The sequence below is a fragment of the Equus caballus genome, chromosome 15, assembly GCF_041296265.1.
Source record: "Equus caballus isolate H_3958 breed thoroughbred chromosome 15, TB-T2T, whole genome shotgun sequence".
Lineage (NCBI taxonomy): Eukaryota > Metazoa > Chordata > Mammalia > Perissodactyla > Equidae > Equus > Equus caballus.
In genome coordinates this window covers 55,035,192-55,047,962 of record NC_091698.1, presented here as the reverse complement: position 1 = coordinate 55,047,962, position 12,771 = coordinate 55,035,192, and the positions used below count along the sequence as shown (strand labels likewise).

Below are 12,771 nucleotides of genomic sequence, written 5' to 3'. Positions count from 1 at the left end.
GGGGAGCCCCTTGCCCTGTCTGGGGGACAGTATTTACTTTTCAATAAATTAAAATCCTTGAAGGGTCCAGCATCACACAGATTTTGTGTCCTATGGCCTTAGCAGGAAGGTTGCTTTGGAACTTGGCACAAACCATGCCACTGCTCCCATGAGCACGAGTTACCTTTCCCCAGATTACTCTGATTTTGTTAGGTTTGCCACCAGGAGTCACTTTGTTGTTCTTTGCTTTGTACACATAAGCACATCTCTTGCCTAGATAGAATTCAGTTTCACCTTGAGCATAAACACCTTCAGTTTTAAGAAGGGCTGTGTGCTCCCTCTGCTTTTGGAGACACTGCTTATAGCCAGTAAAAATGGCCTTAGACCACAGCTTTCTAGACATACTTGTCGTTTTAGAAGTCCTGTCTCCAGGAGGCCTCTGCAGCTTCCAAGATGGCAGAAACAGCCCTTGAATACCTTCATAGAGAGAGATTTTCCTTAACCCTATTGTTTCTAATAGTTCCATTTACATATAAAATTGATTATAATTTTTAACCAGTAGTAATCTTTATTTTAGAGCAAAAACTAGGTAATAGACAATTGTGAATTGCCTGTTATATACCAGCATTTTGTAGCAGACCAGGAAATTTTATGAAATATTGTCTCATAACTTCTAGACATATATGCTTCTTCATAGTACAGCTTCTCTATGTGGCAAAAAAGAACATGTTTATTAACAAACCTAAATATCTTTAGTCTCTCTGTAAAAATAAGAAGCCAAAAATATATAAACTTAAATTCATATTCAGTAATTAATGTTTATATGTTTTATCTTATTTAGAAATGGTCTAGATATTCAATAAATATCTATCATTTAACATAACAGTATAATTTTAAGGTTCAAGTTAGCAAAAAGGTTTTGGAAACTACTTCTAAGCAATCATATTATAAAACACAATTATTGTTGAAATTGTCAGGACAATGATTCAGTTTGATTAAAATCAAATCTACAAGTTTTATAATCTTAAACATCTAGTAAATATAATATTAACTTATTTGACTGGTAAATCCAAGTAGAATAAAATCTATGTCTGCATTATACTTAATGCTAACAACTCTGAGGACATTCCTGTTTTATTAAGCCAATAATATTAAACTAGTGCTATTTACCAAAGGTTTATCCAAATCATGTGAACTTGAAAATCATTTGGGTTAGTCCCTATATGTTTGAGAGTTTTAGGAATATTTAATTTATATAAGCATTTATTTTTCTCTAAGCCAATTAGAGTAGAGCTATTAGTTTAGTAATACCATCTGGAGGTAGAAAAATATTACATATACATAATGTATATACAGATAGACACAAGTAGAGACCTTTATGATTTTCATTCTAAAATTTTAGCCATGAGTCAGGCATAAACATAGTAATACAAAATTCACTAATTTATATATAAGAGTTGGTTCTCATCTTTGTCCCAGTTTATATTTTTATCTGAATTGTGTTTCTGATAGATGGAACAAGTTGTTATCTGCTCAATGTAAGGGTTAAAGCTTTTACCAATATTTGTGGAGGAGGCTTTTAAGATTTTCTTTTGTCCTGATGTATAATCTTATGGAGGCTGTGGACTAAATTTTGTTTCCAATTAACCTTTTTAGCCAGGTGGTTGCTTTTGGGAGTCCCTAGGGGAAGGGGCCAGGGGCCTAAAGTTCCAATGACTCTAGGGAGTTGAGGGCCTGGAATGGGAAGGGAAAGTTCTTAGAGGAGCCAGCTTGGGTGATCTTAAGTTTTCTCAAAGAAGCCATTGGAGTTCTAAATTATTCTTAGTAAAGTCATGCCAACAAGAAAGGAAGTGGACAAGTGCTGTAGTGGCAGAGCATGTAGTTAGCAGGGGTTTGAGAAGGAGAGTTTCAGTTGACTAAGTTCCCAGGACAGGGGCAGGATCAAGTAAGGAGAACAGAGGGGCTTTAAAACAAAAATCCAAGAAGAACTTGCAGCCTGAGAGGAGGACAGAGAGGCTTCGAAACAAAGAGCAGAGAGACCTTGAAACCAAAGCCAAGAACTTTGAGCCAGAGGTCCCTTTCGAGTGAAGAAGCATGGGACTCTAATCCAGCTTCAGAGAGTATATTCATTCAATATGTGACTCAAACCATAAGCCTTTTTAACCATAGATGCAATAGGCATCCCCCTAAAAAAGATGCAGAAGATGCAGCCCCCTTGATCCAGTCATTCTCAAAGACTACAAAAGAGAGGAGCAAAGACCCTTGTTGCCACAAGTGGTAAGAATGGTGTTTGTGAAAGCCCATGTCTTCATTCTTCTACAGAAGTGAGATGCCTCTGATCACTAATCCTCTAATCCGTGACACTGGGCAGGTGATACTGAGATGGGACTTCTCAGCACTAGCAAGGCGGTGCAGAAAGAGGACACAGGTCCTTATGGGCTGAGCCCCTTTATTTAGACGAACTCTCCTGAGAGCTCACAGTTGGTAGGAAGGTGTCTCAGGCCTCCACCTTATGGCTGGCTGCTTGTAGACGCAGACCCAACAGTCTGCTCCCCACAGAAGATAGAAAATCAGTGAGAGAACGTTCTCCCTAGATCCAAGCCATGCACTCAGGACACAAAAAACAGGACATAGTGGCTATCGCTGGGAGGCAATGGATCTATAACAAGAATACTCAAACCAAGAGTCACAATACCAAAGAACTAGTTCCTACAAGTGTTTTCTCTGGTAATTGTAAGTTTAGGAAAATCCCTTTTAGAAAAGACAAGGAGAGGCTCTTGTCATCCTTGCTCATTGGACACTGAGCAGAGATCCAGGAATCTGCCTGGTAAAAAAGTTTACCTTCACCGGCTAGATCAGAGGGCTCAAGATCTCAGCTGTTTGTTTAATGTTAATTCAAATCCATAAACAAACATTAGGGAAAGGATTTAAATAGTCATCTTAAGCTTTGTTATTTAAAAAAAAAAGTAAAGCAAAGGGCCCGCCAGGCGTAGCAGTTAAGTGCAGCCAATGCTTCGCTGGCCTGGGGTTCACCGTTTCTGATCCCAGGCACCGACCTACGCAGGGTGTATCAAGCCATGCTGTGGCAGGCGTCTCACATATAAAGTAGAGGAAGATGGGCACAGATGTTAGCTTGGGGATAATCTTCCTCAAAAAAAAAAAAAAAAGTAAAACAAAAAACCTCCTGAATATTCACTTTAAAATAATTACTGAAGAAAATTGAAAAGGAAGGTAGAGGCACGTGTTAAAGGCCCCCTCATCCATTAAAACAAAACACATTTTTCAGATTCTTTCAGAGTCATTCTCTTTGATTATAACTTTTGTTGTTTTTATCATAAAATGATTTTTGTAAGTTTAACTTTTAGGTACCCCTTGAATTACATACGGAAATATTTTAAAATGCCACCTAGTTTGAGTAAAATCCTCTATTTTCTGTATAAGGGCAGGATTTACAGTCTTTTTTTGAGACTGGTTTTCTGCTCTTGCCAAAGATTCTTACGTTAGTTTCTGGACTGACTGCTTTTCTGGCTGAGTTGAAATCATCATAAACTTATGTCAACTATAAAATCTTGGTCTTAAAATAGAGGCAAACCAGTAAAAGGAAACTTATAGAAAGGAAAAGGGCATTCTACTTGTCAATGTTTTACTGATCATCTTTGACATTAAAAAATACCCAACTGCCTCTTGTTTCTATTTTAGGATTTTGAGTTTATTGTTTAACCCATTCTCTAACAAACCCAAATGTCTGTGGTTTTTTCCTTCAGTTCCCATTATGAGTTATAAATAAAGATTTTTAGAGAATTATCTGCCGTTAGGAAAGCAGGAAACTGCTCATGAAATAACCCTAAATGAGAGAAGGAAGAAAAAATGAAAAATGTTTCTTGAGTGTCTACTGTGCGTGTCCTATTGCATGCTTTCATTCATTTTATTGTTAGTGCCATCGAGTCGATTCTGACTCCTTGTGACTCTGTGTTCTGCAGATCAGAACCCTGCTCTGTCTTTTTGTGTCCTCCTCTCACCTTCTAGTACTATATCAGACAATGCTCCCTTGCTAATCACAGGGTTTTCATGGCCATTTTTTTCACAAGTGGGTGGCCAGGTCCTTCTTCCTCATCATAGTCTGGAAGCTCTACTGAAACCTGTTCACCATGGGTGACCCTGGTGGTGTTGGAAATACCGCTGGCATTGCTTTCAGCATCACAGCAACAGGCAGCCACCACAGTGTGACAGCCGACAGACAGGTGGTGTGGTTCCCTGAGCGGGAAATGAACACAGGCTGTGGTGGTGAGAATGCCGATTGTTGACCACTAGACCACCAGAACTGGCTGTCTTTTTTTTTTTTTTTAAAGATCAGCAGCTGAGCTAACATCTGTTGCCAATCTTTTTTTTTTTCTTCTTCTTCTTCTTCTCCTCCCCAAAGCTCCCCAGTACATAGTTGTATATTCTAATTGCAGGTTCTACTAGTTGTGCTATGTGGGATGCCACCTCAGCATGGCCTGAAGAGCAGTGCTAGGTCTGCACCCAGGATCTGAACCAGCGAAACTCTGGGCCGCCAAAGTGGAGTGCACAAACTTAACCACTTGGCCACGGAGCGGCCCCAGAACTGGCCATCTTATACATTATCTCATTTAAATCTTGTCACTGTCATTTCAGATTAGTATTGCTAGTTCTATTTGAAAATGGAAGAAATGGAGGCTCAGAGAAGTTTAGTAACTTGTCTAAGATTTTTTTAATCTTACACCAAAAGCAAAAGCAAGAAGAGCAAAAAGAAGCAAGTGGGACTACATCAAACTCAAAAGCTTCGGCACAGCAAACGAAAGCATCAACAAAATCAAAAGGCAACCTACTAAATGGGAGAAAATAATTGCGAATATTATGTCTGATACGGGGCTAGTATCCAAAAATATACAAAGAACTCATACAACTCAATAGCAAAAAGACAAACAATCTGATTAAGAAATGGGCAGAAGATCTGAATAGACATTTTTCCAAAGAAGACATACGGATGGCCAATAGGTACATGAACAGATGTTGAACATCATCACTCATCAGGGAAATGCAAATAAAAAGCACAATGAGATAGCATCTCACACCTGTAGAATGGCTGTTTTCAAAAAAACAAGAAATAAGTATTGACGAGTATGTGGAGAAAAGAGAACCCTGTGCATTGTTGGTGGGAATGTATATTGGTGCAACCACTGTTGGAAAACAGTATACAGTTCCTCAGAAAATTAAAAATAGAACTACCATATGATCCAACAATTCTACTTCTGGGTATTTATCCGAAGAAAATGAAAACAGTAGTTTGAAAAGATATATACACCCCTATGTTCATTGCAGCATTATCTACAATAGCCAAGGTATGGAAACAACCTACGTGTCCATTGATGGATGAATGGATAAAGAAATTGTGGTATGGTAACATGTCACTTAATGACGGGGATGCATTTTGAGAAATGTGTCATTATGTGATTTCATTGTTGTGCAAACATCATTGAGTATACTGAAGGGGAACAAAATTTGCCACCCCAAAGTGCCTCTTTAAAATGAGTTATTTTAGGCTGATTTTTTTTTTTCTTTGAGGAAGATTAGCCCTGAGCTAACTGCTGCTAATCCTCCTCTTTTTTCTGAGGAAGAGTGGCCCTGAGCTCACATCTGTGCCCATCTTCCTCTACTTTATATGTGGGATGCTTACCACAGCATGGCTTGCCAAGCACTGCCATGTCTGAACCGGCGAAACCCAGGCTGCCAAAGTGGAACATGCGCACTTAACTGCTGTGCCACCGGGCCAGCCCTAGGCTGATTATTTTTAATAAACAAAAGACTCAGAAAGTTTTTCTTGTTACTCCCCCTTAACTGCCAAAAGGAATTCAAATTAAAAAAACCCGTCTCAGGAAGCGAACTAACACCTTATCATAACATGAACTAGGTGGTAGACAGGGAGGAACCTAGAAAAGCCTCTTTGTTGGGCTCCCCTCTGTAGTCTTCTGTTTCTTTGTGGGCAAACACTTGTTTTTCAAAGTTTGCTCCTTTTCGTCTACCTGTGAATTGCCTTCTTTTCCACAGTGGAATATTATTCAGCTGTAAAAAGAATGAAATCTTACCATTTGCAACAACACGGATGGATCTTGAGGGCATTATGCTAAGTGAAATAAGTCCAACAGAGAAAGAAGAATACCGTATGATCTCTCTTATATGTGGAATCTCAGAAAAAAAAAAATCCCTCCAAGCTCATAGATACAGAGAAAAGATTGGGTTGCAAGAGATAGGGGGTAGGGGTGGGAGAAATGATGACCCATCATTGGTTTTTTTTTAGTTTAAATAAATTAAATAATTTTTTTTTAAGTTATAAACAGTATTAAACAGCAATAGTGAAAAAAAACCAAAAAATTATTTACCTGAGACCTCTCACTGAATCTAGTCTAGTTTGTCAGACCCAGTCTGACTTCAGACCCAGTCTGGACAAAAACATCTCAAATAAAGTCTGAGAGCTCAAAGAGAAAAGCTATGGAGCTTGGATATCCCAGAGGGACTTAGTTGTGACCTCTTGACACAGTGAGAAAGCAGTGAGCACAATGGGCTCAGTGGGTACTTATGCCTGCCGGTTGCTCATTGCTCCCTGGAGTTATCAGGAGTCTCCCGTGGATCCCTCTTCTGACACCAGAACTGTTAAAAGATAAAATTTCATCTTTTAACACATTAAAAATTTAAAGCACATTAAAAATTTTAAGAATTTATTTGAGCAAAAATTCATTAGAATCAGGCAGAAATTTGATTAAATTGCTTAAAATCATGAAGACTGGTTTGTATTATACTGTAGTTGTAAACGTACAGACCCATAACAAAAACACTTCTAAGTTTGGTGAAAGATTAAATACCCACAATTTCATCATCGTACCAAGACAATTTTCATTTTAATAATTCTTTCCAGTCTTTGTTTATACACCTTTATTTTTATGTAGTAGCAGTCATAATGTATAAGTTGTATCTGATTTTTACACTAAAATGTAGACAGTTCTACATTTTCTGGGAGCAGATGTTATTTCCATTACCCTACTGTTAGGATGTGTTAGATCATATTAAATAATTTTTGGTTTTAGAAATACATTTTTCCTTGTTTCTATATAGTGTTAGTAATTATTTTTAATGATTATGTAATATTGTATTGATATTTTACTTGTTTAGTGCACATTTTGATTGTTTCTAGAATTTCTTATAGATAACATTTTAATTAGTGCTTTTATACATAGTTTTTGCTTCTTTTGAATTATTTATTGGATTTATTTCTGAGAATTGGGTTGTTAGATTGGAGGTTATGAACATATTGACTGTATTTTGTCATGTTGCTTTCCATGTGGCTTTTCCACTTTATAAATAACTCAGTATACTAGCTTTACTGTTTTCTGGTCAACATTGTTTAAAATTATGTTTTGTTTTGTTCATGTAGTTATACATGGTATCTTAAGTTTGCTTAAATCTTTGATGGTGTTCAGGACATGCTACCCCAAAATATGGCACCTTGGCATACTGAATATTTTAAACTGAAGGAGTTTGAGAAAAGGCAGAGCAGGAAGGTCACTCTGAGCTCCCTCTCACCCTTCTTCCCTGAAACACGCAATTAAACCCCCATGTGAGAGGTGCCCTCCCTTTTCCCAGATATCTCCAAGGATAGAGAGCTGCCAAGAAAAGTCCTAACAATATGGCCTTGCTAAGTTTCTCCCAGTTTACAATAATTACATCATTATTCCTTAACCTCATCATATTTCTCCGTGAATGTCCTCTCTCTCAAACCTAACATAAAAGTACACAGGTCTAACCATTTCTTTGGGCCTTCATTTCCTGATGAAAGCTCCCGTGTCACGTAAATCTTAAATAAATTTGTGTTTTTCTCCTGTTAATCTCTCTGTGTTAGTTTAATTTTCAGAGTCAGCCAGGGACCCGAAGAGGATTGAGGAAAACCTTTTCCTCCCCTACATCTGCTTTTGTTTTAATATGGCTGAGGATTGTTTCACCAAGTGTTTCTTATTTGTATGTTCTCTCATGTGAATTGTGTTTTCATATCCTTTGCCTATATATGTATTGAAATCTTGATATCTTATATAAAAATGCTGAAGTTAACTTTTTGTGTTTAACATGTAAAGATTTTCAGGAAAGGAAATGTTGCTAGGACAAGGAAAAGATGTGTGATGTAATAGAAATCTTAGTATACGTATACTTATAGTATACATGACTATGAGTGTTAGAAAAAGAATGTGTATTTGTTGGAAATAATGTGTGATTAATAGGAATAAGGGGAGACATTTTCTGAAATCCCAGTTTGTGTTGGACCTTAGGGCAGACATTTTATAAAATGTTATTTTATTTAATTCTCACAATACTATGAGCTAGATATTTTTCTATTTTACAAATGAGGAAACTGAGACAAAAATTATCAGCTTTCCCAAGGAAATACAAGTTGTTCATAAAAGCACTATTATTGAATTGGTTAATTTCTTCATGGCTGAGAAATATTACCCATAATCTGCATACTTTGAATCTGGAAACTCGAGTCCTTTAGTTCTAAGAATCTTTTTATATAATTTTTTGGATAATTTCTTCCACACCATTTTATTTATTTATTTATTTTCTAATTTTGGAACTCCTAATATTCAGGGTTATGCCTTCTTGCCTGATTTCTTTCTTTCTTTTTTCTCCTATTTTCTGTCTCTTTGCATTTTTTATCAACTTTCTGAAAATTTTCTCAACTATGATCTGTAAAATTTTCTATTTCTGCTATTTTATTAATTTCCAGGAGTTCTTATTTGTTCCGTTGTGTTAATCCATTCTGATACTTATGTGGACAGTCTCTTGTTTATTTCTGATAATATTAATTATAGGTCATATTTTGAATTTTTAAAAATTTCCTAAATTTTCTATTCCTTTACATTTTTTTTTTCTGTTTATTTTGGCCTCTGTCTTTCATGTTGGAGGTTTTCCTCAAAGATTTGGTGCTTCTTTACTGTCATTCATGTTTGTGAGTGATCCTTTAAAAGGTTGATTATAAGCCTTGTATTAGCATGGCTGAGGGCCTACTGAACTTAGTTATAGGCTACTCATGCTTGTACCCTGCAGTCAGTATCTGTAAGTCCATTCTCTTGGTGAGATTGTTCCCTAGAGAAGAATCTTCCAACACTCCTGCCTGGAAGTCCAGTTGCCAGTGTTCTTGGAGCCTCTTGCATAATGAAGTATTTGGTTGGTCTTTGCTCTCAGTTTTTGGGAGGGAGGCTTTAAATCTTTGAAGTGATAGGACTCTTTGTTATTTACAGTAGGCCCCTCACACCGTACTTGGTAGTTTTTGCCTAGATAATGAAACCCCAGTAAAAACTCTAGACTTTTGGGGCCGGCCCCCGTGGCTGAGTGGTTAAGTTCGCGAGCTCCGGCGGCCCAGGGTTTCATGGGTTCAGATCCGTGGCACGGACATGGCACCACTCATCAGGCCACGCTGATGCGGTGTCCCACATGCCACAACTAGAAGGACCCACAACTAAAATGTACAACTATGTACTGGAGGGATTTGGGGGAAAAAAGCAGGGGAAAAAAAACCTCTGGATTTTTATTCCTGGATGAGTTTTCCTGGCAAACAGAACTGGTACTGTGTGTATTGTTATGCATCGATGGGTCAGGGGGGTGATGCGTCCTGACTCTACAGGGAGAGGACGTGGAAACTGCATTTGGGATCCTCTCAGAACTTGCCCTGTGCATCTCTTCTTTTGTCCAGTCCTGATTGATGTCGTTTTTTGCTACAATAATACTGTAATTGTAAGTATAGTGCTTTTCTGAGTTCTGTTATGTGTTCTGCTGAATTATTGAACTTAAGTGGATAGTGGAAACCCCTGAATTTATAGCTAGTTGGACAGAAGCACAGGTGGCTTGGAATCCCCTGGCTCCGTGACTGTTGTCTGAAGTAGTGTCCTCCTTGTGAAGGATTGTGCCCTTAACTTGTGAAGTTTGCCCCAGCTCTGGGTAGTTCTTGTCACAACTGCACTGCAGAGTCAGTGGGACAGGGGACTGGGCACCCTATCATTCAATATATAGAATTACACTTCACCTCCCAGTTTTCAGAGTGGGTCCTTTGCCCTGAGCTATGCCTAGAGTACTTGAGTCCAGAGCCCTCTGTTTCACTGTGTAGAACAGAAACTCATAGTCTTCCACCAGGGGCAATGATGGGGTGGTGGCTGGGTTAAGTAAGCAGATTTTCAACCATTTCTCCAGTTTCTAACTCCACTTTCACTAAGAAGTACCCAGTGCTTCCCATTCCTTTGTGTCTCTGGAGTCCTACAGTGGGAATTGCTTGCTTCTTAGCTGTGCCAGAGAAATCTTTGTACCCAGAAGTCCTAACACCCTTTTCTTACTGTTTTCTATTCTTTCTCCCGTCGTCTTCTTTATATTTTTCTTTTTTTGTGTATGATAAAAAAATTGAAAGTTGAGTAGTTTTTCTGTACCCATTATTACCTGAATTTTATGTTTTCAACTAGTTGACTTTACAGTGTCTGAGATCTAAATAAGTGTTCTATTTAATATTCAGAATGGCAGGTAGCTAGGTGTACTTATTTTGCTGTAGATGTCTGTAATTAAAAATTCTGAAATTACTGTGATCAGGCTTTTATTAATATGGAAGCATAAACATGGAAATAAAATTTACTGTAAAAATATTCTCAAATACTTTTTCTTTAATTTCTGTAATTTGAAGCTGACAATTTCTGATAAGTTAAGTATCTTATTAAGACTATTTGGATTAGCAGTGTGATTTGTCTGCTAGGCCTAGCTACCCCAAGTAGGATTGTTTCAAACACTAGAGCAGAAACTACTTCAACAGAGAAGATCATAGATGTGATCTGTAGGCTCCCCTACTAGACTGTAAACATAGTGTGAGCAGGTATTTCAACATGATGTCAAGCTTTGTGGACACATAGTAAATAGATCAATTGACCAACTCTGACTAAAGTATATGAAATCTTATACATAACCAAGCAAGATCTTAGTTAAAAAGCCAATTGCAATTTTAGTTAGGGATAGAAGTTTAAAAATCCACCAGAGTAATTACTAAATGTGAAAAAATGGCTGCTGCAAGGTTTTGAGTTATCTTTAAGAGCAAGATAAATCTCAAGGACAGGAGTTGGAGCCTCAAAGTTCAGCTACTCTTCTCATGTGGAGACTCCATTGCCTTTTTTCCTCAGTATTTTGTTAATTTTTTGCCTTAGAAAACTTTACTAAGAATTTTCAGACATACAAAAAGGTAGGTAAGTTGTTGATATTGAAGTATCAAGGCTTGATTCCATTAAGGAAATAAGGAAGCTCCATAAAGCTGCCCTGAAAATACTGGGAAGTTTACTAGGTTTACCTACTTGCTAAGCATACATCCTAGAACAAGTGATTAAAGTTCGTATGAGCACAATGACCAATTGTTGCGTATCAAAGACCTTTCCAGTTGCTTGAGGCTGTTTTGAAATTGTGGATGTTCAGTCTTCAGTTGTCACGGGTGTTCTTTTACTTGGGTATATTTAACCTGATTCCACACTCCCTCTAATACGGTGTGTACTTTTATTTTTTCTCATTTCCACCTAGCTCTCTGTCACCAGATTTGGGGCTTGGTTAACTGTTCAACTGTCTGCCCTTCATTGGACGTTAAAGCAGCCAATAAACTGGAAAGTTCCTTACACAGTGACTATTACATAGTAGTTGCACAACAAGTCATTGAGCATTGGATTGTATTCACAGGTGCTCAAGGTGAGCCCATCACTGGCCAAATTTTTGTCTTATGAAACCATAGTAATTTCTTTTTTTAATGTGTAAACTTGTTAAATTAGCATGCAGAATATGGCAATAATACCCAATAGAAGCACCAGTTAATTGTGTATTAAATCTAGTAATGGGAGGGGGCCGGCCCCGTGGCCGAGTGGTTAAGTTTGTATACTCCGCTATGGTGGCCCAGGGTTTCTCTGGTTTGGATCCCAGGCGCGGACATGGCACCACTCATCATGCCACGCTGAGGTGGCGTCCCATGTACTACAACTAGAAGGACCCACAATTAAAATATACAACTATATATTTGAGGGACTTGGGGAGAAAAAGCAGAAAGAAAGAAAGAAAAAAAAAGATTGGCAACTGTTGTTAGCTCAGGTGCCAATCTTTAAAAAAAAAAATCTAGTAATGGCAACTATGCATTTGCCTCTGAAATATGAATTTGATTTCACTTCTGTTTTTAGCTGTACCAAATGAAACAGGTTGAACTTTGTGTACAAAGGCTCTGGTAATCGTTGTCTAAATAGAAATTCTCATTAAAGAAAATTTGGGAAATATAGAAGAATAAGAAGATATTCTCTAATTTTAATAGTGACAACTGTTTTGGTATTTGCTTTCCCTTTGTGTTTGGCGGTGGGGTGGAGGCAAGAAGCCTCTGATCTTTTTTGTGTATTTTAAAACATTATAGACTTGTACTAAAGAATTCCAAATAATTTATGTAGTTGCTTTGCCCTTAAGAAGGTGGAACATAACTTCCTTAAGTGTGGGCTGTTCATAGTGACTTCTTCCAAAGAGTTGAATATAGAAAAGGGGAAAAAAGAGTTATTTTATAATGGAGAAACCTCAGCCAGGTATCATTAACAGTGTTAAGCCGTGTTGATAGTGTGTACCCTTGAAATGGTGTGATGAGAATGGCAATTTACCTTTGTGACCTCAAAAAACCCATAACCTCAGTCTAACCATGAGGAAAATAGTAGATATAGATTCCAGTTGAGGGACATTCTACAAAAT

General features: G+C 37.6%; 1 protein-coding gene and 1 pseudogene across 3 annotated transcripts in view; one reads left to right on the top strand and one right to left on the bottom strand.

Annotated features, from left to right (window-relative positions):
- COMMD1 (copper metabolism domain containing 1) overlaps positions 1–12,771 on the top strand; it is a 226,118-nt gene that overhangs the window by 29,612 nt on the left and 183,735 nt on the right. The gene's annotated exons all lie outside the window — the stretch shown is intronic.
- On the bottom strand, positions 41–382 carry LOC106781671 (large ribosomal subunit protein eL33 pseudogene; annotated as a pseudogene).